The 23,710-nt window shown below is 41.3% G+C and overlaps 1 protein-coding gene across 3 annotated transcripts in view; it reads left to right on the top strand.

Moving 5' to 3' along the window:
• Positions 1–9,808: 9,808 nt before the first annotated feature.
• The window catches only part of KIAA0232, a 70,056-nt gene continuing 56,154 nt past the window's right edge, over positions 9,809–23,710 (top strand). For all 3 annotated transcript variants that reach the window (XM_082050297.1, XM_082050298.1, XM_082050300.1), the window contains exon 1: positions 9,809–10,785. The gene's annotated coding sequence lies outside the window, so the exon portion shown is untranslated. The remainder of the gene's footprint in view (positions 10,786–23,710) is intronic.

A 23,710-nucleotide genomic window follows, 5' to 3' on the forward strand; every position in this document is an offset into this window, starting at 1 on the left:
ACACTCCCTTATCATTCACCTTCAAGAATTCAGTCAATCTCTTGAAACACACACGGAAAAGATGTACTCTTGTACTGAGAAATGCATACACGTACCATTCAGCACTCCTATCTGAAAAAAAAACAGTATAATTTGAAGACATGAATATATATTATCTTATACATGTCCATTTTTGGATTGCTGCTTTTATTTTTAGGGACCTGTGCAACAAACTTTGCAACACCAGTATTTTTTTTTCCCCAGGGGAGTAAGAGGTTTGTGTATATTAACCAGGTAAACACAGATTCATCTCTGTATAGTGTTTTCTCTGACATTTTTCTAAACTGAAAAATCAGCTGCATCTTTGTTATTCTGTGCTTTCTAGAAGTCCACAACTGAAATGTCGGCGTGCTGGAGGTGGGAAATTATTAGAACTTTATATAGTTGCTATACCCTGGCAAAGTGTGGCAAAGCTTGTATGGTCCTTCCAGACGTTGGGGCTTACAGGGTATTTTCCCTTCTGGAAAACTAAATGTACCCCATATTTTTTGCCAAACACTTTATCTTCAGAAGCAGGTTTTCCGATACAGTATAAATGTTCTGCTGTGACTTCTCGTGGACTCGGTTATACTGTAGTGTACAAATGTCTTTTTTTATTATCTGATGTCACACGGAAAAGGGACCTAAAGTGAAAGAAACAACCCTTACGCAAGACGAAAGGAGTATTCATGGTGGTAAAACTTTCCCAAAGACATTACTTAAATTATGAAGCTTATTTCTTTCATTGGCATTAATCTCTTACTGAGACATTTGGGCACCGTAAACAGTAACTGATATTGTCTGCAAATATGATATACTACTGTGGGTGTTATGCAAGCCAAATTCAGCCCACAGGACAATTCTTCTCGTATCATCATTACCATCTTGTACAATCTTGGAGTGGAGAAGAAAGGAAATTACTAACTGAAGAAGTGCATGAATCTCAGCAGAAGTTGCTGGTTCCACGTGAGGGAGCGGTTTGCCATTGCTTAGCAAGCAAAGGCTGGTGTTATTTGTCCAGCAGCTGCTCCAAGGTTAAAAAACGTGGAGAATGCAGGTGTGTGAACCTCTGATAAACCTTCTCAGCAACTTCGGAGGATGGGTTGCTGCTGCAGTAATATGATCACAAGAGCCTGTCTGTAGTGAGTTCTTCCGCTGCTGTGAGTGCAGAAACGTGTGGGTACAACCTCTCTACTCAGCCCTGGGAAGGCTGAGAGCCTGGTGAGACCAGTGGAAAGACTGAGCTTCCACTCAACGAAGCAGCACCATGCTGTCCACTATGCCTATGATCATATACTCTTGACAGGTGACAAATCATCTCAACCTCCCTGGCTGCCACAACGATTCCATTGCAATTATATCTATGTATCTATTTATTGTGATGTTTTATCTTGCAGATTTTAAATATGATGTATTAAAACACGGTGCAGTGTAATCCAAATGCAATGAGGCAAGTAACTGTAAAAGCCAAAATTAAGATTCAGAGAACAATGTGTTTCAAATCAAGTGGGAACAAGATTACTTGTTATCTGAAAATAATGAGCACCTTCAATGCCTTATGTGCATGCAAATGATAGGTGTGCCAAAGGAATATAATATCAGCTGACATTACAAAACCTACCACCATGGAAAATAAGAGAAGTGCACTGAAGAACCTAATCATTACAGAATTAGCAGAAAATTGCCCCAAAATCAACATCACAAGCAAACAAGTATGCTGATTTAATCTGCCACTGCATAAACAAAAAACCTGTCTGTCTCCGATGAGATATGCCTCAGGCAAACACCTGAAGTGGGATGGTGAGCCAGAACAAGGCATGCAGTTAAAATGTTCTCTGCATCTATTGGTAAAATAAATAAATAAATAAATCATTAAATCGTGGAAGGTTGTTATCATCTCACGTAACTAAAGAAAGCAGAATAGTTGATGCAAACAATCACACGCTCATAATTTGAGACCAGTCACAGAAAAATGTCATTGGCTTTGGATGAGAGCACTAACAGCAGTGAAACCAGGCAGATATTAAATTTCAGCTGAGCTGTTGCTAAGGTTTTCTTTGTAAAACAAATGGAGCAGTACTTTTAATGTACTTCGGAAGTACTTCTTTCTACCACTAGCTCATGTAACAGTTTTGAAAAACTCCCTTGTCACAAATAATGACAAGCAGTGATTGTCTAGAAAAGTCAGTTAATGAGTTGGCTAAAAAGAAGGTGCAGCTGAATGCCTCACCTTCTCTGCACAATACATTACCAGACAGTTGGTGGTAAATCTATGAAACAAGGAACACGAAGACTAAAAGAGCTAAATCCAAACCATGAGAATCCAAACTCCCTCATTCAGAAGTTGGGTGGCTGTAAGCAGGGAAACTGCCTTCTTTACTTTTCCAAATGGGCATGTCTTGAAGACGAGAGCAAATACCACATTTCAGTTCTAAGAGCCTATTCACACTCATTGGTCTTCCTACCAGCTTTATAGTATCTCCAGTCTGCATGGTGCCTAAAATCCGGGGGCGCTATTCAGGTCACCTATTATCCATGCATGGAAAAGCTTAAAATTTACTAGAGTTTCCGTGTCGGATTGCAAAATTTTCTACAAAGACTGCCCCATGTGTTTAAAAGTATCTCAAACTGAACTCTTTAAGCTGTAATTGAGAAAGAAGTGCCTAAACTCATCCCCAGAGAGCCCATTCCCACAGCTAGCATTCACGAATAGCACGGAATTTACCTCAAAATCCATTTAGTACTCCCAGCTGACATCAGCACTCTTATCCCGCCTGTGGAGCAAGCTCTTCCAGAAGACCGCTCTAACCAGCAGCCTAGAGAACAGCTTAGGATGAGGTCCGTATCCTCCCCACTCTTAACTCTTAGTAACTCACTCATGAGATCTAGTGTTTACATTTTGCATTACGGAGTTGGCTAAACTGCAGACATATAAATGGAAATAGAGTCTGAGTTCCAAGACTTTTAGACATTTCATTTCAAAGGGGTATCTTCAGCAAGAAGAGATAGGAAGTTTGGGTCTGGTTTTATTTCTTTCTGGTTCTGCCTTTCCTTTCTGACCAATAACCTAGTTCCAACAAGAGGGATGGAGAGTGGCCTGTATCCTAGGGCACTCTGCCATTTGCTCATTCATTTGGAAAATCAGAATCAGTGGCTTCAGCTTACTCAAGACTGAAAAGGTCCTAGAATAAATGTTTTTGTCTTCCAAGACAGATAAACAAACCAACAGATTACTGTGCATGGAGCCACCACAGCTACATCCTCCGCTGCCTGCTCTGAAGACACAGAATGCTATGTTAAACTTCGAAGTTATGTTCACAGTGGCATATAAAGCAAGACCAGGGTATGGACTTGAACACAGGACTATATAGTACTTGATCGTTAGCACGGTTGGCCAATAACCACTGCCTAGCATCACCTGGAGATAGCACATGCCAAAAACCATCCCTGATAGGAAACCTGGGTGCAGCCCCACGGGTTTTGGGGAGTGAGGAGAAAGTGCAGTCACATGGATGTGAAGCAGGGGGCCACTATGGGGCCTGCTTACTTGTAAAAATGTCTTGGTGGCTGGAAATACTGCTGGCAAAGCCAAACCTGCTGACTCTTCAGAAGTTTTTCAGCAGTGTTATCCACTGCTGAGCTCTAAGTGCTTCTCCATCGCAGCATACAGGAGTCCTGGACCAGCTGGCAGCCCCAGGCAGTCGGGGCAGAGAAGCTGATGCCTTATAGAGGTGCCCTGAGAACCTTTTACAGGGCCTAAGAGCTTTTAATGACTGCAGAAGAAATATTGCCATGATATTTTTTGGCACAGCAATGCTTCAATTTCAGATATGGAAATCACTTCTACACACTACAGTGAAGGATGGAGTTTTCAGCTTGTGTCTTGCAGATTTCATTTCCCACCTGCAAAACTTTGCAGTGAAGTACTGCTCAATGTACAGAAGCACATGGGCCTGGGAAAGTGCACTCTCAGGAATAAAAATCTGTAAAATCAAAATATTGCCACAACCCAGAAAGCAATGCCCTTAGCTGCCGATTCTTATTCACGGCTGTGAAAACTGACATTGGCATTTAGGAAGATAATGTTTGTTCCGTGAAATAAACTTATTTAATTATACTGTTTTCATTTTACCCCTTTAACAAATGAAGTCCAAGCGATCCATCTCATAGGATGATACTCCCATCTGTGATATGTAGTTGTGGCTCAAAGCTGGCATCCAATATTCTCCTCTGATACACCATCACTGCATTAGCTCAGTCTTTAGTGCCTTCACCTTGTGTCATCAGATCACAGTAGGTTCTGATTTAGCTCAATCTGGGCCTACAATCAGCCTCAGAGAAAAAAATATACATAGCTTTCTTAGGGGAAATTACGTCTGTCTTCCCTATACCTTAAAAAGCTGGCTGGGTCTAAAAATGTAACCATTCCTTTATTTCATGACCTCTTCAACTGCTGAAATATGTGGTGTTTTTAACATCAAGACAGCAATTTTCATCCAGCCTATTAAAACTATGCCTGCTTTTTTGTCTCTTGTGAGTTGATACTGAAATAATATCAAACACAAAAGATGCCAATTTCGACACAAAATCCCAATGAAACTAGAAAACAAGCAGTTTTCATCTCAATAGTGACAGCTTTCTGGTACCAAACACGTTTATAATGTATATATATAAACTGTCCATGTAAAGTCAAATACTTTTGTTCCTATTAACAAGTTCCTATGAGTAACTCTTCAAATGAGTGTCTAGATAACATTTAGTTTGAATTACAAGACAAAATATCATGAGAGATACTTCAGAGAGCATGTTGGCATAGTTGCAAAATATTGAAATATTAGCTACCTCCTGGCAGAAAAATACCCTTTCCTTCTCTTGTGCTACTCAATTTTTTCTCTTTCAGGCTGACAGACCTGTAGCCAGTCACACCAGCTAGAAATCTCAGTGCAGTTACAGCTTTAGAAAGGCAGGTACTAGGTCCCAGAGTTTATTTCAAAACAATATTTTTTTAAGATGAAAATGGTAATATTCTTGTTGGGATTCAATACCCTGTTTCAAATGCTGCACTTGTCACACTTAACTTTTTTTCCTGTTCTATATGAACTCCTTATAATCGCTACTGGTATTAATCAGCCACTCTTAATGGTTCTTTAATATCTGTGGAATCACTAATTTTTAATGGCACCACTTCCTCAGTTATCAGCTCTATGAGAAAGCATCAATGGCCATTCTCTCTTCTGTTTCCACACAGATAAAACAGTTAGTTCACATACTAAAAAATATACTGAATAAACACAAGTTTATTATAGCCTATAAGTTATGCATACAGATTCACTTACATGCCAGTTTTCAAAACATGCATTTCTTTTAAGCATCCGTAAACGTGCACTACTTTTGATTTGCAGTTTTTACAATGGGATCGGATAAGAAAGCTTTTTGATCAGTCAAAACCTAATGTCAAAGTGCCAGGACAATAAGCCATTAATACACAAAGGATCTTTTCTTTTACTAGGGTATGCAGCAGAATATCATGTTAAGAAAATGCTGATGCATTGTACAAAAATACTACTACCTTTGATGCAATTACTTTAAGAACTTGATACATTTTCATGTGTTTCTTTTACTTTTCATTTCATGTAGATCATTAATAAACGTTGAATTACTCTTTTAGTAGGTTCATTCCAAAATCTGTGGCCAGATCATCAGCTCGTATAATGCGATCCACTCTGTTTTCAGCATTTTCACTGGCTGCGAATATGGTCAATATCTGAAAAAAAATGTTTGCTGGAATTAGTGTGGAACAATAACTGTATTTCTGACAAGCAAGGCAAGGATTTGATGCTGATGCTGCAGGCTACTCAAGGATGGTTAATTGTATTCATGAACTATTTGTAAGACAGCAAGCTGCCAAAACCTCAGACATTTCCAACATGGTAATTCTGGAATGCTGCAGTAAATAGGAAAAAAACAGATGTCATAATGGGTTTCATCTACTTTAAATCTTAACATGTAATTAACTTAATGGCTTGACAATAGCTGATGTAGCAACAAATATAATGCAATTAAATTAGTACCTCATTATGATATCAAATTCTTCTCTATATGCATTACCAAAAAAAGTATCAGATTTTGAGACCGTGGTGTATTTTACAGTGACTAAGTGTCCTTAAAGTGCAATCACATGTAATACTTGCTTTGTATTTCAACACTTGTGGAAATTATTTCATTTTTAGAATGCTGTATTTTCTGTAGTCTTTTCATTACACCAGTAGTGAAAGCTGTTCCTTGGTTTATTGTTTCAAATGCTATATCTAGGTACCTGGACTTTTTGCGTTCATTATGTAGTATAAGTCTTTCATTTTCTTTATCTTTTGTACTGTTTGTTTGTCCAAAGTGGTGTAGGCAATTATTGCGGTTCTTTCACATAATATCTGAATATTTCTTACAGTAGGCTTCAGGTGGTCTGTGTTATACACACAGCAGCATGTTGAGGCAGAGTCCTCTTCATGTATTATTTTTGGCTTCCCAGAGGTTTCTCAAGGTATTATTAGAGTTTCCCAATTGTTAGTGCTTCAGGATGAAACAGAGCAAGACCACACTGAAGCAGATCAATTTAAAATAAAATTTAAGGTCCCAAAGGAATGCCAGCCCCATGCCCAGACATTCTTGTTACAGAACAGCACTGCCTGACCTGCAATTTCTCTGACAGTTTCCTATGTGCAGTTTGTGTCCAAATAAAGCAAAAACACATTTTGAGGTTATGGTGATATAGTTGTATTAAACAGAAAATCATTTCACTTTGAATTAGGTAATTGATTTTTCAAGTAACTCAGATCTTCCAAACTCACCATGCCAGTGAGTTCCTATTGACGACACTAAAACCTGCTACAGAACAGTCTGAAAGGAAAAAGGTCAAACTGTGGCCTAATGCAGACCCAACTAAAATTTAATGTTACTTTCCATCCACTGTGGTAGAGGAGGTCCTCAATGCTGACAACACAGTGGCTCTCTGATGCTGTGGGTATCTCCAGCTCGCTCTTCACTGTGCAGGGGTATTATTAGGAAAGAGGGATCAGTAAAAAGGAATCTGAAACCTGATTTAGCGCTGAGGAATGCCTTTTGAATGTGTCACTTGAACCTAGTTATTACTTCTGGGAGGTGTGAACGTTTTGCATGAGTCTTTGCTCAAAACCTGAAATGGACTGTGAAAAGTAGTAAAAAAGTTACGCAAGCTTTCATGCAATTAAGCAAAGTAGTTTCAAACAAATAATTATATACTTCTGCAGCTATATATCAAGATATCAAATAAAACACGTCAGGTATCTGTTGGATATTCCTTGTTTCACCTTGCACTAAGGCCTATCCATTTTCTGGATTGAAAAAAAAATCTATGAAGTTATGTATATATTTAGATTCTGCACACTTAGACGATTTTTTTGTTCCTAAACTACATTTATTCCCTCATGAATGTTGGTCTGTCTCCATTTCTAAACCACTGAATGGGCAGATTGTTACTATCAAGCATTTCATACGAACAGTTTATGAAGTGCGAACAATAAAGGACGGTCTAATGATTGGTTATCATGACTTTCGAAGTTAACTGATACAGAAACCCCCTCTGGCAAAAATCAGTTGTTTGTTTTTTTTTTTTTTTTTTCTTCTTTTATTGCACCTACCAGGAAATTTTAGGGAATATTATAAACTGCCCAGTTTTCAGGAAGTAAGATAGATGGCTGACAGTAAAATGCTTATAAGGTGTGACTATGTAAAACTCAACTGCTGTGCAATTCCTCCTTCAGTGTGCTCCCTAACAGGAAAAAATATTATATGGTGAAATTGATACATTTTTTAGAACTTTATTGGAGACCCTTTCCAGCAGGGGTCAGAATGAAAGAGGGAAATAGCAGTACTTGCTGAGGCTGACAGCTAAAAGCACAAATCCATCAGTCACTCAGATGTGGTTTCGCATTCTTTTCAACACAGATCATTTAGCCTTGATTTTCCCAACAAGTGCTGTCACCTACGATCCACACCCACCTACTTGTTCTTGCTGTGTGTAGGTTGTCACACAGGGGCAACAAACAGAGTTCCCATAGAGAACGTCCGTCTTTGATAGCAGTTCAGAAAGGAAAAGCCACTGATCCGAGTTAGCCTGTGCTATCCCTATGGCTTTTTGGAGGAAAAGTTCATTAGCTGCTTTGCATGCCAAGGGACCAGCTGTCCTTCAGCACATGGAGCAGCTCTGATTGACCAGGAGGACAAGTGGGAAATAAGCTCCCAGCAGCGCCAGCGCGGCATATGGTCATGGACCAGCTGTTTCCGAAATGCTTGCCAAAGAGAGACCAGAATCGGCTTGGCTGTTAGGGAAATAAAACCCAACAAAACCCAACAAGTAAACAAAAAATTCCACTGTCAGGATTCCTGAGATCTGACCACAAAACCAGAACTGTCCATTTGAAATGTCACACAGCAACTATGTGAATATTCAGAATAACGCGTCATTGGCTTGCACGCTCTGACTTGCTCCATTTGGAGAACACCTATGTTCTGAGCATCTGTCCCATCTACAGAGCGGAGAAAAAAACCCCAAAACCAAAACATAGAAAGGGTGATATAAGGTAAGTGGATTCATATTAGTGATATACATGGCTAATACATTGAGAATACATTCAGAAGACTGAATGGAGATTGATTTAAATTGGTACCAATTGTTATTGGAGACAAATCCCAGGTGTCCTGCATTTTACTGTATTTTATTTCTACCTTGAAAAGAGGAATTCAGATTCTGAGCTCTCGAACAAAAGGAGATTTGATTGCAATTGGCGCAAGTCGTATTACAGTGTTGGTGAAATGTTTCTGATAAACCAGTGGAGTGACTCAGCAGTAAACAGTCAGCAGGATTTTCCCTCCAAAGCTTTTCAGTTTCAGCTTTTCGTAACAAGAAAATAACTTGAACAGTAATTAAATGGTTGAGAGAACGACGCTGTCCTTCTGTCACAGGGTTTAAAGCACTACTTTCTCTTTAGAGCTTTCCCATAATACTCCTTCAAGGCTTGAAGAAAGCCAAACTGATTAACTGCACGTTCATATGACACCAATTACTGCCTTGGCAGCGTTTAAGCGAACATTGGTAGCTCACGTAGCTACAAAATCCTGCGTATTTAACATGAAAAACTTAGGCTTTTTGTCCAGTCTACATCAAATTTATGACTAAATAAGGTGCTAAGGAGAATAAAAAAAGGCGAACTCTAGCTAAAACAAAGATAAGAGCAATGCTGCTCCTGTATCAGGAAATGACTATACAGGCTGGGAAGCAGTGGTTACTCCCTCGGTTTCTTACGAGATGTATTTTTATACACAGGTTTAACTCGTCAAAGTCCTAAACAGGACCACCTCCAGGGTGGGGGATCATTTTGTCAAAGATTCCAGTGACTGAAGATGTTTGCACAAAAGGAACAGCATTAGCCAACCCAGATGACATACCCCGTTTTGGAACTCTAGGAGCCACACATACAGCAATGAAAGGAAGAAAACCCTTATGATTACACGCAGACGGAAGACTTACTTTGACATCTTACGTAATATTGACTTTCCTTACACCACAGTGTGTTCATATATTTGAGAAATGTGAGGTGCTAGTGTACACCTGAAAAGGGCATTATTATTTTCCCAATTAAGAAGCTTAACTAGCACTTTGGTGTGTCATCTTTGTCATATTTTCAGTCTTACCGTGGCCCATTTTCACCCATCTACTATGCTAAAAATGTTGCTCTTTCATTACAGTTGTGTAAACAGTTGTGATTAAGCTGGCATTTAATCAATTGGAATGAAATTTCCCCGGCTCCTGAGGAGCTCACCTACTAAAACCGACTTTCAACGGCATCAGTCTTCTAAAAGACAACTTTATTTCCAGACGGACCCTCATTTAGCAGCGAAAAAAACTTTTATTTGCTAACCTCGCCCTCAAAAGTCGCCAAGGATTTCAAAACGACCTCGCATTACAAACACCGCCACGCTCCGTCATTATCCCCTATTTCCTCCTTCGCATTCCCGCCCCGGCCCTGGGTGTTTCCCTCTCCATCGTTACAGCGCAGGCAGCGCTCCCGGGGGGGCAGGAGCCGCCGCCCGCCTCACGGCCGCCCGAGGCCCGAGCGCCGGCGCAGCTTCCCCCTCCGCGCCGGCCGGTGACTTTCAAACGCTTCGCCCGCCCCCGTCTCCTCAGGCGCCCGGCGGACAGCGCGGCGTTCCGGCGGCGGGCGGGGCCGGGCCGAGGCTGTACAACCAGGGCAAAGGGACACTTCCCCTCCTCCCCCCCGCCCTTCCTGCGCGGCGGCCCTGCCATGGAGCGGGCTGCCCGGCGCCCCGGCGCTACCAGACGGGGACGGAGAAGCCCGGCTCCCCCAGCCGGCGCGGCGGGGAGCTCAGCGCGGCCCTCGCTGCACAGTCACCCCCGCGCGGGCCCACAACCCAGCCCGCTCGCCTGGGCGGCGGGATCTGGGCCGCCCTCTGGGCGGAAGGATACGGGGAGGAGCCTGCGGCGCGGTCCGCCGGGGCGCTGAGTCCTGTTGCCGGGTGACGGAGCGGCCGGCCCCCTCCCTCCCCGTGGCGCTGGGAGCCGCCGCTGCCGCCGCCGGTTTACGTAACGCCTCCCAGGGCAGGTCCCGGCTCCGTCCCGCCCGCCTCACTCGGGGACGGCAGCAGCGGGACGGGGTCCGCCGCCTCCTCCGGCTGCCAGAGGCCCCAGGGCCCCGCTCTACGCCGCCACGGCAGGTAAATACCCGCCGCGGGTCCGGGGAGCAGAGGGAGGGGCAGGGCTGGAGGGAGGGCGGCTGCCGCCCTCCCCGTGGCAACGGGAGGACGGAGCCGGGAGGCGGCTGCGGGCGCCCTCCCCCCGCGCCTTCCTTCCCGCCGCTGCACTGAGGGACGGGCGGGCTCGGCCCCCGGCGAACGCCGGGCCGGCGGCTTGAGGCCCGCCGAGGAGGCCCGCGCCGGCCCGCGCTCCCCTCCCCTCTCCGCTAAGAGCCCTAGAAGAGGAGGAGTTGCAGGGCCGGGTCTGGCCGGCGCTGGGAGGACGGTTTTTGAGAACGGCGCGTCCCGCTTACCGCTGTGCCTGCCGCAGCGCGGCGGGAACGTGCCGGGGAGGCCGGGGGGAGAGGGGAGGAAGCGCGGCCGCGGGAGGAGAGGGGCCGGGGAGGGGGTGACAGGAGCGCGAGGGGCCGGGCGGGGGGTGGCTGCGGGGCTGGCTGCGGGCCGGCGGGAGGCAGCGCTGGGGGCGGGGCCGGGGGCCCGGCCGGGGTGCCCCGGTCCGAGCGCCTGCCGGGAGCGGAGCCCTCCCTGCCCCCCCGCGCTCTTGCATCCCAGCCTGGCCCCTGGGGTCCCAGCGGCAGGTGAGCGGCTTGCGCTGGGGGCTCGGGGGGAGGCGCCGGCTTCGAGCGGGAGTGGGGGCTCCCCTGCCTTAGAGCCGGGGTCGCGCTCGGGAGGAGGGAGAGGAAGGCGGCACCCAGCGCCCACCCCCCGTGGGTGCCGGCCTGCGCCGTTGTCACCCTGCGCAGTGGACGGGGAAGCCGGAGGATGCGGCGCTTCGGGTCCGGGTAGCAAGAGCCTGAACCGAGCAGTCCCTTCCCTCCCGGCCTGACCGTGGAGTTGCAGTGACCGGGCTTTCCGCACCGGCCCCGGGCTGCTGCCGGGCCCGGCCGGTGCGCGGCGATGGCTCCCGCCGTGACCTTTCATCCTGCGCGTAATTGTACAAAGCGCAGGCAGCGGCCGCTGACCGGCTGGGAGGAGCCGGGTCTAAACGCCCCGGGTTGGGGTAGAGGGAGACCACCGCTGGCCCGGCTGCGGCGTTACTGGGTCACCCCCGGGGCCGAGCTGGTGGGACGCCGTCCCCTCCTTTTAATTTTTTTTTCGTTCCGAGAGCATTGTCCTTTAGGGGCCTATTGAAGGCAAAGGCGGATAGCAGGGCTAGGGCTGCTGCTGTTGAGGAGGAGGAGCTGGGCTGATCGGAGACTGATGGGAGCCGCGTCCTATGGCCGCTCGGAGCTCCGCGCCGCCGGGGCGGGCCCGGCAGGGCCGCAGCCGCTCGCAGGCAGTGGGCGGGGTGGGGGGGGACAAGGTTTGGCGAAGGTTACAGCTGAATGCAGAAGTGACATGAACTGGCGCTTCATTCCTGCAAACTCATTTCCATCTTCGCGGCGTGTCGTCTCGATTAAAAGTGTGCGTGTATTAAGTCGTGTTACGAAACTTTGGGAAAAGCGAAAAAACCCCAAACAAACAGGTTTTGTTTTCTTTTGTTTTGTTTTTTCCTGTTTTGTCTTTGTTTTAATTACTCATTGCAGTACCTGATACTGATCTGAAGGGTGAAAACAGTACGATTTGCTTGTCCTTTCAAAGAAAAGACATTCCTATCTTCCGATGTTTTCCGTATATAAGTAATTTGTGTTGTAATTCATAGGTTCAGGATCAGAGGACACTGTGATACGGGTAGTTGATTTTCCTTATGCAAATCCTTTTAAATGTTTAGGCTTTTACCCGTCTGTGGCACACCATATATTACCTCTGTGTTCCTGGGATGAGGTCAGAATTGTAGATCAGATTTAGTTTCTTAGCTGTCAAAAGCGAGCTCGTGATGATTCAGTAGATAATTGTGTAAAACAAACTACTTCACTGCAGTGCCTAAGACCCAAGTATTGCAGGCTTCTCACAATCCATGGGAGTCTGAAATTGACAGTTTTCTTTATTGTTTAAGACAAAAATATGCTTTATAAAAGTAAATGACATGGAACTTGATTGTTACTTGACATGTAACTATACAGATTTTATTTTGTACTAATCCTCCATCTGCTGTTTCTTGTCAGTATGGATATACTAAAATGGTACTTCATAACCCTTCCCAATCAATAAAGCATATCATATAGGTATCAAAACCTTCTATTTTGATCATTGAGCTATAAGAAGGGATGTAGGTAACTTGAATAAAATGAGTAGCACACTATATATAATCTTCATTTTCAAAGTCTAAGAATTACAGGAGAAATCCTGATTTGTACACTCCACTGAAAGCATCAGCAGTTTATAACCCCACCATATTCTACATAGCAGATATTCCCACATGTACGGTCACAGAACTTGATCAGTTCATTTATTTTGTGCACCGTGGGGGTAACGATTTCTTGAGACCGCAGATTCTGCAAATTGAGATTGGATACATGACCCTCTAGCTTTTCTGCTCATCGGCAAGGGAATCAGAAGGAAAGGAAGGAACAGAAAGATTTATATGTGACTCAAGAGAAAAAAATAGAGGCCTTGAACTTCTCTTGCTAGCTTAATATGTGGATATCATAGCCTGCATTCCCCACTGCATTTGTTGTTACTGCTATTCGTTATTTTTCGAAGTAAGAGAAATTCCATAGGGGTAAAATGATGTCAGCGTTTTCTTTTGCTTGTTTGCTGTGCATTCTAGCAGGAATAGGGACAGGGGAACATCTAGATGCTCATAACTTTGTTATTTGTCTTTCTTGAGCATCTTGTTTCTAGATGAATAGGAGGAATGAAGGAAGCCAAGAGGTTGGTTGTATACTTAGTATGGGTGAATTTTCTGTGGAATTTTATTGTTTTTTTTAGCCATAGTGCTGTAGAGTCAGAATAGACTTTCTACCTACTTAGCTGGAATCCTAGCAAAATCTATTAGTTTCCTTGTTTAAGCTTTACCTAAAGAAGCATACAAAAGTCGTAATGGTGGATGTTGGAAGCAGTATGTGTGAAATATTTCCTTTAAAACCATCTAAATGTTAATGTGTTCAAAATAAGAAATTTGAGATTTTATCTTTTTTTAATCTGGAGTTTTCTGTAGTTTTTGAGAATAAAAGACCCTTATTCCTTTATAGTCAATTGCAGCTTGTTTTCCTTCTCTTCCTTCTTAAGACATGCATTCATAGCGTAGGTATCATACGTATCTGATGGACACGTAATGTGAAGCCACGAAAATTGTATAATGGTAATAACAACTGATAGCAAATAACTGAAAATAATAACTTATTACTATAATAAGATGAGTAACAGTGTCTGACAATATCTGGTAAAGCAGAATGTAAGGAAGACAGCAAGGCTTAGAATTCCTGCAGGCTAAGAGAGGTAACAGGGAACGATTCTAGTTGTCTGCACTGCTAGTGGAGCTTGGAATACAAATGATCTTCTAGAAGCTATTTAATATGCTCTGTTTATTGGAATAGGTTCTTCTGTGTTGTGGAACAGAGATTGGAATCCTTCAATTTAGTCCAAGAACAGTGACAGGCTGGTTAGGTAATTTGTAAATGTGATCATAGAAACAAGTTGTGTCTGTCCCTCCCAACCCCGCCCCAAGAATTTTTTCTGAGTAAAGTCAATTTCATGATACAAAATAAAAATGTTTAAATGAATGTTTGAATGCTCAGTTGCATTTCAATATACAGACAAAAATAAAATTGGCTGATAGGAGGGAGATGTATGTATTTTCAGAATTTTGAAATAATTTACCAACTTTTTCTAGGCAAATACCAGGACTGCCAGAGTGTTTTAGTAGAAAAAGATCTAGATGAGCTAGCTATAATATTTTTACTAAAAAGCATCTTGTTCTACTTTCCTGAAAGTTGCTTTGGTATGTTTATAATGAATGCTGGGAGATTGAATGTGTATTTTATTCAGCCATGGCGGTGGTTGGGGGGTGGCCGGAAAGGTTGAGTAGTTTGAACATTCAGTACAACAATTATTCTTTCACAGTCTTCTTACCAGAAGTTATTTCACTAGCTTTATATTTTTTAATTTGCTATTTCCTTTATAATTTCACATGCAAGTGTTTGGATTTACCTGCGTAGAACTATTCATGGATTATTTCTGCACCATCTAGATTCTGTTCATAACTTAGCTTCTGTATGTCTGCTTTGGTATCTGTCTTTCCAAGAGATTTATTTCTAAGGCAGTAATGTGGAAATTTCAGTTACAAAGGATTTAAATTAATGTTTCACTCTTGTGATATTATATGTAATAGAGAAATTATATCCTGTAAAGTTTGTGCATAGTCTGTGCTCAAGCTTGCTATAACAATTTTAATTTTTAATATAATTTGGGGAATGTTTATCTTTTTTACTGTATTGAGGAGGAAGTTTCAAATATGTGGGCCATGCTAATTTTACTTTTCTCTGTAACTTTCTAGGACTTGTTCAAGAAAGTATTGCGTGTGAAAATTTATACTCTGTGCAAAAAACTTGTCATCCCTGTTACAATTCATGTATTCACATCTGAAGAGTATTGTGATCTTCTTGTAACTTTTAAAAATCTTCCCATGGTTACTATTAAATTTATATAAGGAAGGAGGTCTGCTGGATAGAACTCTGGACTAGGGTTGAAGAGACCTGCAGTTTTCTGTCAGCTCTGCCACTGACTGAATTAAAGCAAATTGTTTCATCATAATGTGCCTGTGTTTAACATGCTGTATGGAAAGGAGGAGCTGTCACACCTTTTACATGTTATTAAATTGTGTGAGTGTGGGGCTTTTGTTGTTTTTATGGTTTGGCTAGATGAACTAGAAGAATTCCAAAGGGAGCCATAGTTGCATTGCAGAAGAGGTTTTGCATATATAGACTGTGGAAGAAAGTACAGAGAGAGATATAAGAGATTAAGAGACTATAGGTAGCTGAAGGTCAGAAAAAATAAAGCCCATTTTCACAAGACTGTAGTTTTAACATCAGAACAGCAGAGCTGAATTGCAAGGTATAGTCTGCAAGTTTATTCCAGGTAGTATTAGTTTAGTCAGGACTAAGATTAAGATAGTCTTCAACAGCAAAGTGGGAAACTGCTAAAACACACACAGAGTGATTAAGGAAATTATTTGGTTATTTAGCATGTGTCATATGTGCTTTTTAAGAAAATAAAGTGTTCTATTAGCCTAAAGAAAAAAGGTTGCTTGAAGCATCACTAATGAAGAAATCCGTAATGCGTTTTTCTGCATTGGACAGGTAATTAATTCTCACTAAGTCCTTGTGACACTGTAATCTGTTATTACAAGCGTGAAGCAAGTTTGAAGACTCTGCGGCTGACTGGAGTGCAACATTAAAACACTGCATTTAATTTAGGACACTGGAGTGTCTTGAAAGAAACAGCCAACTTCCAGTGATTTCTCCGATTGATAAGTTTACTTACAAAACTTTAGGAAAAACTTACTGTTTCATGATATTTAAATTCTGCTGGCGGAAGATTTTGAGCTCATGACTGTTACTAATTAGCTGAAGGTTGCTGTTGAGTGACTTCCCATTCTCCTGGTTCTGTGTTCTCGGGTAGAAGTTCACTCTTCTGCTTATTTGACTGTTGCACTCAACAGTGAAACTGAACTACCTGTAGGATTTCTTTTTTTTTAACTCTTTATAGCTAGTTTGCTGGAAGTCATATTGAATTGTGTGAGGTGACACGACTTTTCAAGTGTTTCTGTAAGTCCAGATTTAGTTTAATTTTCATATTTATGTAGATGATTCTTTTCACCAGCTTCTCTGAACAGGGTATCTTATCAGCTTGAGAGAAACCTCAGAGTTCTAGTTTTTAGTAACTTTGTTCTTGAGTTGTGAAAGAAATGCCTTGGTTAGCAGTACAGTAATTTCCTTGAAGAGAAGTAATGTAATGCCGACCTGCTGGTTTTGTAAGAGGTTTTCTGGTGGTGATAGTTAAATATTTCATATTTTTAATAAAATAAGATTTCCAGCTGTCATCTGAAGTAGCAAACAGCAAATTTATTATTTTTAAGAGCAGTATTAACCTGTTCTACCTGTTTGGTGTCTAAACTCATCTTTTTTTAAAGTAAGCAATACCATTTTAAGCAACATACTTTAACATAAAAATGCACACAAGATATGACAACAAATAGCATCACTGTTTTTATAGAAAAAGAATAAAAAGTTGTTTTCCTGACAGTCTTACAACATAAACTGAAAAAAAAAAAAAAAGCCTACGCAAATGCTCTCAAATGCCAAAATACAGATTCTTTCATGCGAATTGTTACTCTGTTCAAAATTGCAGAGTCTTCTACCTATGATTTCAATTTCAGAAATATATAGAATTTAATTTACTAACGTGCTGGATTAAAATTAGAGGTAGTAGAAGTGCAGGAGAAAAGCATTTGAAATAGTTTCCTTTGTAGATCTGCCATATTTTCATTGCTGCAAAGTCGATATCTTCTCCACTGGTTAAGTAATAGAGCTTGAAAATTCAACTGGTCATAACAATCTGCAATTACTGAACCTCTCGTGGCTGACACATGTTGTACACTTTTACACAGTTATTATAGAAAACATGGTCTTTATGTGATTTCCAACTTAATTTATGACAACATCTTTTTAATGAAAAGAACCGTTGAAAAGACTGTATAGTTAGGGAATAGTTATTAGTTTTTAAACCCTTCATGAGGCTATTTTAAGCTTTTCAAAATGTGGTAATTAACTCAGAGAAGACCTTCACACAAATTAAATAAGCTAATAAAGCAAAATGTGTAGTGTGGTCATTAACTAGTTAAATGTTTACATACAGCTGGATTTTTAACTTTGGAATTATAAACAGCTGGAGAAATACCATAGCTTTTAAATGAGATGGGGTAATTGGATCATTGAAATTCATAATTCATTCTCCTTTTCCCTTCCCAACTGAAAGATGCAGTGTATGCCTTAGAATAAATTGTATATTAATTGAAATAAATCCTATGTGGTTACACTGAAAGAGCGGCCCTGGCCTGCCTGGTGCTGCAGTAGTGCTTCAGTTGGCAAGGAAGAGCACTGAATATTTTGTCGGGTAGCCCCACTGGTGGCTGGGGGGCGATTCCTTCTGGTGGCTGCCTGTGCCCGGGAGGCAGCTGGCAACAGCTCTCGGGCATACTGGGGCTGTGTCTGGGCACCCAGATGGTAGGAAACTGGAGGCAGGTCTGGTTTAATGGATGCACACTAGCGTGGTGCTCAGGCCTCCAATCCGTTACTGTCCCACTTGGGAAGGGAGTTCAAACACAGGCAATAACTATTAGTAACAGTTTGAACTGCTCTAGAAGTTGAGTAAATTGAAGACATCAGGAAAGTAGGAAGCAGAGTGATCAAAATAGTCAAGAGCATGTGTCAGATCTTTCCATTACTTGACTACATCCTCAACTGTGTTGTTAAGCCCCACATATATTCTAGTTGATGGGAAGGCCAGTAAGTATAGTGAGACACAAGAAGTAGAAAGCTTTCAGATTTTACATGCTGAAAGTCCTGAAGATAAATGTCTCAGTGATCTTAAAATGTGTGCATCCTTTGTGATCTTAGTTATTTTGGGGGGTTGTTTTTTATTAACCCTATTTATGTTTCCTTAAATCCAAGAAGCAGTTAGTGAAGTATGATGATGGTAATCAGTGATGTGTGGTCTGTTGCTTGTGTACATAGTAAAAGCCGCAGTATTTCGTAAATAGTGTCCCTGTGAAGATTTGCATGGGACTGAACAAAAAAGACTGTCTCCTCCTTGAAGTTACAGCTAGACAGGTATTTCTCCCCAGGACCTCCCAGGCCCTGTGGCAGTCCAACCAGGCAGTCCCGATGTGTGATGGAATTGAGGTGAATAGGAGAGAGTGAGACATTTGTCACTGGCTTTGCTCTGGTATGCTGATAAGGTCTGCGATTTTAAATTGAAAAATTGAAATTATACCAGTGACTTCCGTGGTAAAAAGAAAGGTAACAGAACAGTCTGAAACCTGATGTCAGTGGTACTGAAATTACACTGATGGTTGGAGAATACTGAGGCAGCGTCTGCGTTCTTGAGGTGAACACTTGCCACCCTCTGCATTTGCACTTACTCTTTCTCTTGGGTTCTTCAGACTCTGGTGATCCATAGTATTCTAGGCTGGTTACAGCACCTGCCTCTCTCTTAACAAACTTAGAAGCAAGCAGAAATTTCTTTATTACCAGGCTGCTGATTCTGTTTGTTTTGAGGCTGAATCTGCTGAATGATTTAAGTATGGGATACAATTGCATGGGTCTGTAAGGAATCTCTATAAAAATATTGGAAATACATCTCATATCTGTTGAAGTACCTGGATTGGCTTCCATGCTTCATGCTCCAAAGAGTAGTAGTGGTCTGAAAGACTTGCATCTGAATTGGTTAAAATGTAGTTTCTGAACTCTGCCTTCCTGATGTTTTCCTGTTATACTTCAGTGGATCCAACAGTGGGCTGCTGCTGAAGGGGGCGGCCCCGCTTCCTCTCTTATGCCAGATGTAGAAATTTTCTGGCGATGGGAAGACTTAATTGCTTATTTGTATTTTTTTGAAGACTGGCCCACCAAAAACTATTTCTTTCTATTTAGAAGAAACTGATCCAGTTCGTCCCTGCAACTACGCAGTGGATGAGTTAAATACAAGGACGAAAGGTGGAGAAGGCCAGGAAGGGACCAAGGGAGAAACAGCAGAACATCCTCTTGGTGGCAGCATGTGGTTGTGGTGCAGTTTGTGTTACACTGTCTTTGAGTCAGCCACACAGCATTCTGTGTCAAGTTGCTGCTGCTGGTGTTCTCTTGGAAGTTAGTTAATGCTGGTTTAAAAAACAGCACTTCTGGTTTTTACAATCTGGTACTTGTGCTGGCAATAGTAGTAATTACTTCAAATATTCTCAGTCATATGCAGCATTGTTTTAAGTTCATTTTTAACGTGAAAAATATTTCTAGGTTATGCAATATTTGTACTTTTTTCTTTCTTTCAGATACAATTTTAAAAAGTAGTCTTTTTTAAACAAAGGAGTAAAATTTAGTTCAAACATCAGTTTTAAGCAAGCTTGAAATGTAGTTCAAGGTCCAGTCTGGACAGTAACAAACTAAACTGGAAAAAAATTTTCTCGTCGCAGTTTATGTTCATAGTTTTTAAAGAATTGAATGGAATTATTAGGACTGTATTGGTAGCTGGATAACATTGTTTGGACAAATCCTTACTAAAATAGTGTAGATGTTGCCATTGTTAATGACAGCTAGCCATTTGAAATTTGTGAAGCAGTATTTTATTCCTTTAGATTCAGACGGTCTATAAATATATTTCAGTATATTAAATCTGTTTGAAGGTGTTTTTAACAGTTGTAAGCCTTTCTTAAAATGAATACTGAAATTTTTAGAGACATAATGCCTTGGGTTGGGGGGGGAGGGCACAAGCTGCAGATACATGGTACTTACACTTATGTGGTACAACTGCACAATAAACTGTGGTACTAGAAATTGCTTGATTTGTCACGTTTTATTTTGTCAGAAATGCTCGGGGCTCACCTGTGTTTATTGAAATGGAAGCAGTACCTATGTGCTGCATAGCGAAGTGCCTGGTTTGGACTATTTTTTTAAATGCATCTTTAATTTTGAGTCTTGACCTCTTGAAACAGTTTCCTGTGTGTTGCTATGAAATAACAATACTTCCCTCTTGAAGATAAAATTTCCTGCCTAAATTATCAAGACACCTATTGAACCATGATTGCAAAACTTGTCAACTATTAGGGTTTATTAATTAAATTTTTAAGTCGTATTACATGTAGTGGAGAACCACTTCCTCAGTCTTCACTATGTAGAGATGCTCCTTACAAGTCTGTTGTATGTAATAGGAACCCTTTCAAAAGACTCTGTTCATGAAGCCACTTTCAGACCATCTTACCATTTTCTAAAGTAATGAAGTTTTGGTATATGGTGGGCATAGTGTGCTGTGACTGTTTTTTACTGTGTTTGTAGGTTTTACTGCTAGGTCATGCTTTTTCCTCTTTCCATCTTGTTTGTTTGGTTTGTTTTTTTGTCCGTGTCCCCCCCCCCCTTACAAATTGTACATTTTCCAGCTTATATTACGTGCTTGTTTTGAGAAAGTGGAGAATATTCAGATTACCAAGAATTTGGGGTCTTGAAAATGTAGCTGAACCCCTATTGCAGGTGCCTCACCTGCTAATTCTGCAGTCTAGTGACAGCTGTTTCCCGTAGCTCAGTTTTTGCTCTCTGGCAGGACTGATACTTTGACATCTTGTAGAAGAGTACCTATATGTTAATAATGTGCGGCCCTGTGAATGGAACAGCTAATGGAACTGCTCCAGCTACTTTTTTTGAAGTATAATATTATGGTGAACATGAATGTTTTATAAGAACAGCTGTACTGGTTCAGACAAAGGCTTTGTCAAATCCAGTACTTGTCTGCAACAGCATCTATAAGTGAGCCTGTTAGGGATGAAAAAGAGCAGGGAGAGTATATGTGATACCTCTCCTGAAAACTCCCTTAGACTCACGCCGTTTTCAGTCTAGGAAATTTCCTGAGCCTGATGGGGTTTGTCTAGTTGGGAACTCTCAAGTAATCTCCCTTGTTCAATTTCCTTTGAAGCCCATCTAAATTTTTTTTTTTTGAGTCCTCAGTATCTTTTGGCAAGGGATTCCCAACACCTGTTGGGTGAAGTTTTGTACATAGTTCTTACTAACTCGTTGTTACTTTCTATTAAAAAAATACATTGAGCAGTTTATCTATGGAGGGTCATGTCGTCTTTGATATTACAGGACCAGGGTTGCATGTTACGTATAATATGTGTGCAAAACACTGATTTAGTTACACAAATATGACTTCTGTTTTGTTTTGTGATTTGCTCTTCTGGCTACTGCTGGGTTTGAGCTTATGGTTATATGAAATAAACATACTACTTAGGAAACAGATCCTGGGGTTTATAGTCAGCTCACAACTCATTGTTTTATGTATTAACAGCATGAGGATATTATTCCTCCTCTTTTTCATTTCAAGTTTATTTATGCTTAATTTTGTTTGCCTTTTTACTGCCCAGTCCGGTTTCATAAGGTCCTTCTGCATTTTTCTAGTTATCTTGCATTTGCTATCCCGGATAGCTTGCTTTTGTTAAGTAGCTGGTTAACTGTATCACTCACCAGCTCACTCTTTCAGGTCGCTTATGAGTTTGTTAAGCAATGCAGGTCCCAGTGCAGAATCCTACGGAACTCTGCTGGTGACTCTCCTGGTGTCATCTTGGTCATATCTCTGTTCTGTGCTAACCCAAGTAAATGAGGCTTACATGGTAGCTCTTGAATCCTTTGAGTAATTCCATTAAGCTTTTATACGGGATTAACGGCTTCAGATTTTAATTTGGATAAGTGTTATGAAAATAAGCTTGCAGATTTACAAGAAAAAAAAAATCCCATGGTAACACTCACAGGCTGCTTTCTGTCCCCTGTGTGGGTTCTCTGACTTGACTGAGTTACACTATAAGCACAGCATAAGCCCATCTTTGTTAGACTTCAGTCAACTGTCAAACATATATCCATTACAAATGAGACTGTACCACTCTTGCACTTGCTCATAATACTTCTTAAAAAAGGAAACACTTTAAGTGTTCCTTGCTTTGATTCCAGCCAGGTGTTTCTCATGACATGACAATGCTTCTGAAGCTTTGTGGCAGAAATAGTCTGAACTGGGATGGAGGGAGAGCTTGTTTATAACACAGGCATTATCAGGTTTTTTGGTTTATTATAGTGTTTCACTGACAGTCATGAATCAAGTCCCTGCTTTGCTGTTTATTGTGCAAAAGCACCAAATATCACCAGTGCATAAAAAAGCTGTCCTTGCTCTGAAGGCCATGCAGCCAAATTTTGTAGACTATTGAGGAATGTGATTAAAAAATAACAACAACTTTTACTTCCTAATTCACATGTCTTTTAAATGCCATGTGAAATTTATTAAGGACACAAATTCTATTGTTTAGTAGATTTTAAATAGGCTTTTTTCCTGGCCTTTGACAGTGCCCTTCCAGTGTGTGGCTGTTTGGTTTGTATGTTAAGGGTTTATATGGATTTTTCACTGAAAGTAACAAAATAAATGATGTGTGAAGTTGCTGAGTCCTCTGTAATATGTAAGAACAATTTTGGACTTCTGTTACCATTGTATGACAATGCCTGTACTTTTGATAATCAGTCTTCTGGAGGGGACTGAAATTTACTGAAGTGAATATGTGATTTTAGTATCTTATTGACCAAACTTGCTAAAATTTTCACTTTGATTTATACTAATTAGGATTTGCATTTTTGGGATGTGTAGTTGTCAGGGAGAACGATTGTTTAACCATTCCAGGAAAAAATGCTACTAAAAAAATGTGTCTTGGTTAGAAAATATGGACACTTACATCCACATTAAAAAAAAAAAAAAAAAAAAAGGAATTCTATAATATTTTCTTTTCCTCTGTGCATTGGAGAATTGTTTTAAATTGTCAAAAACCATAGTGGGGAAAAAACACTTTTGACAATGAGGGCTGTTGATTGTAAACTATGTAATGTACTGGCATATTTCACAGAATAATAGAGGAAACTGTAAAACAGCATTTATGACTTAACTATTGTGTGAGAATGCGTTTGGTCTGATTGTTAACATATAACGGGGGCAGAATGAAGCACTGGAAACACGGGTGCTACCCCTTTTGGGAGTGGAAGGAAAAAGGTGACATCTGTGGCTTTATCTAAGAGATCACTTATCTGTAGTAGATGTACCAAAAATGTGTAAAAAGTAAGTTTGAGGCTTGAGAGTTTTTTTGCAGATTATATAAATAAGTGTGAGTTTTCAACTTTCCTCAGTGTGTAGCTTCTGTAATTTTTCTTTTTCCACTGAGAGTGTAGAGCCCAGTGTAGTGAATATGAGCCTGCAGACAATTGGCTTCCTTTTTAAG

This window comes from Streptopelia decaocto (genome assembly GCF_964273445.1).
Source record: "Streptopelia decaocto genome assembly, chromosome: 4".
NCBI lineage: Eukaryota > Metazoa > Chordata > Aves > Columbiformes > Columbidae > Streptopelia > Streptopelia decaocto.